The 3,151-nt window shown below is 37.5% G+C and overlaps 1 protein-coding gene across 3 annotated transcripts in view; it reads left to right on the forward strand.

Moving 5' to 3' along the window:
- The first annotated feature begins 2,160 nt into the window (after window positions 1-2,160).
- The window catches only part of LOC117113770 (transmembrane protein 196-like), a 13,526-nt gene continuing 12,535 nt past the window's right edge, over window positions 2,161-3,151 (forward strand). Inside the window, exon 1 of one of the 3 annotated variants that reach the window (XM_033257203.1) lies at window positions 2,161-2,306. The gene's annotated coding sequence lies outside the window, so the exon portion shown is untranslated. Of the gene's footprint in view, window positions 2,307-2,492; window positions 2,797-3,151 lie in introns of those variants that run through there. The other 2 variants (XM_033257205.1, XM_033257204.1) reach the window with 2 other exon arrangements.

Here is a 3,151-nt window from a genome sequence, read left to right on the forward strand (position 1 = left end):
AATTGTTCTTGATTGGACGAAGATATTTTTAAATTGTAATATGCAATATGCATAATACATTTGGTGTGATAATTTTATCTGCATAATATATTTGTAATGAAATATCAGCTTCCCTACATCCAATTTAATAGCATTTTAATTTTCTTTCATTTTGTTGCATTCTGATAGACCAAGACAATTGTTAAATATCCTTGTATAGACCATAGAGAAAATAATTCTTCTATGAATAGACTAGCTAACCAATTGCACACACGTGGCCCTACGCTTAAAATAATACTCTTGATTAATACGATTGTGGTAATGACGAGAAGGTAAGTTAGTGGTTAGTGCATCACTATTCTATGACAGTATGCTGATTGCAATGGTCGAACATTGGCTAAAACGAGACAAATAGGAGAAAGGAGCTGTCAGTCTACAGTCGCGTACATCATACGCTCTTCTGGAAGACCAAATCGAGACTTCAATGGGTTTATTGAGATTGATCGACAACGTAGTTCCCTATTTGATAAACAACCAATTTGCAACTATGGAAAGATAAAATAGTAAATAAAACACCTTAAATGATACAGAACACAAAACCAGACTCCAGGAAAAATAGTGAAAGACCTGATGGAAGACCAACCAAAATATGAAGAAAAAAAAGAGAATATTTACAGTATATTTAAAATGAATTGCAACTAGTTAATATCCACATTTTGAAGTTTAACCCTGTTTATTTATTGATCATATCTTACTTTTATTTGACAAAAACATCTGACATGCCTAAATAGAGTCATGGTTACATCACATTATTCATGACCTTATATAGGCACATCATGACTATATATGGACAAACAACAGTTTTTTGTCAAACCAAATTTTATAATCTGGATAGTGCATTCATAACGAATCCGAATTTTCGGATTCGAAAGACAACCGAAGCGATCAGAAAATTGATATAGTGTGCGTTCAACAACGTTTCGGAAACGCGGTCCGAATTTCGGTTCGGATCCGATGTGAATACAGCTTTAATCATACCGTATCTGTTTAAACTGGAATCTTACGTCCATATTTTAATATCAGTTTCTTGATCTCTTCCTTAATTAGCCATTTAAGAATATTGGCTTGAAGGTGATCGCCACATCCCACATCCCACATCTTCATTGGTTAAATAATGTAATAACAGTCGTGGCGCTGAGGTGCGACTGTTTCGCCTGTCAGAGAGCCACTGTTCTTTGGAGATACGGCACTTCTTCGCGTTCAGTGGCAAATACACGACAGGCCTCTGTGGCTTGCATATTCTCTTGGGGCCCTATCTTGTGGTGGGGAAAATGCAAAGCGCATAGCAGCCTATCAGTGGCGTATCTAGGAGTCTTGAAATGGGGAGTTGGGGGAGCGAGGTCACATGGGGGGGGCTCGATGATTATGTGAGGTAATAAGGTAATATTACGTGATTTTCAACTATACATCAGTGAAATTTGGGGGTAGGGGTGTGGGACTGGGGCGCGAGTATTTTTGGAGGAGCACCCCCAGATACGCCACTGCAGCTTATAAGTCGCACAATTCGTCGGAGATAAACAAAAATATTTTGTAATTTGTAAAGAATAAAACTTTCATTCCCTAATTTGCCGCAGCTTCCTTGGGCTTCATCCCCTGAACCCCTCTGTAGGATTCTGGGCGGACCCTGTCCTCTCGCCCGGCTTACATATGTTTCAATATAGAATATTTAACTATACTTTATAAGCGTATTACAAATCCAAATTTGACCCTAACCTTTGACACTGTAGGGTCATTTTAACCTTTTTATGTGCATTTAAATTATTATTTATAATAAATATGTTATTTACATGTAAAAATTTATAGTAAACACTTGCATTTTTTCTGAAAATATCCTGCTTAGTTTCCCAAATAAGAGCTTCACCTTTGACCTAATGTTACAGAGAGGTCATTTAGCAAATCAATGTGTGATTTTGATTCCTAGTGGTCATGTGGATGATAATCGTTACAGGCAAAAGAAAATATTTCAGCAATAAAACAAACTTTTGCACTTTGTATGACTGGTCTTGCTCACCGTGTTTACCTTTTAAGAATCTTCAGGCACGAACGAAATAACGACTAAAATCGATGCTTACGTGGGAAATGACTAGGCACATCACGTGTCTATTCATAATGAAAATGCTTTCAAAAAATCCAGCCAAGCACACTAATTGTAATCTAATCTAATGGTATTTCTGAAAGAATGAGATGAATTTCATTGGCGTTCCTATAGCTTGTGTGTTTCGATGCTAGCAGTGCTACCTGAGGTTATTCCGATTCTGTTCGATACCGTAATTATAATTGTTTGTATTGTATATATTTAACCAGCATTATCATTATCGATTTATATTAATTTACTCCGTTTTATAACAATTTGTTTAATAGGCCTATAGTCTCCCGCGTTGTCTGTTTGCAGTGTTCAAATCAATGTTCCTAATGGATCGAAGACTCATTAAAAGCATTCGTCTTATAAACGCGATACTGTATATACAGTACCGTAAAAGCTCTATCGTCATAGGTCAACACTGCTGATGCGATGCGCTCTTCACACATTCTCTTCACGGTCTCAAGCTCAACCGCGCATTTATAGATAAATATAGAGTAAAAGCAAGCATCGTCACTATTTACTTAGCTATGGTCATATGCTCGTATTCCGCAGTAAGAGGTAGGCCTTTTAATTTCTGTTGTGGTGTTTATTCGTTGCTTGATGTTTGCGATCAATTGACGGTCAAAATGACGAGAGACGTTGCTTGTTAGAGAACGGTTATGCACAAAGTTAGCGTAAGTCAATCTCATATTATGTAGGCGCGACTCTTTTATATTGAGATAATAGGACACACGCAAGATATATAGGCCTATATATATATACCGTAGTCTCTTATACACATCTAGATGTGTATAAGAGACAGCAATTCGTCGGGGAGAAAAAAAATGTGTATTTTCTTCATATTAGTAGACTTTAAAGTTGATTAAATAAGCCTTTGAAACCCCTAAATTTTCAAAATGTTCGGGGCTTCTCCCCTTGGAGCACTTTCGAAGCATTTAATCGAAGCTCGACCACGCCCACTTTGCTTTTGTCGGGGAAATCTGACCCTTCGTCGTGGGTGTTGGACCCCCCCCCCCCCCTCCGGCAAAC

Source organism: Anneissia japonica, unplaced genomic scaffold (genome assembly GCF_011630105.1).
Source record: "Anneissia japonica isolate Jap-2015-1 unplaced genomic scaffold, ASM1163010v1 scaffold287874_len187830_cov192, whole genome shotgun sequence".
NCBI classification, from domain to species: Eukaryota; Metazoa; Echinodermata; class Crinoidea; order Comatulida; family Comatulidae; genus Anneissia; species Anneissia japonica.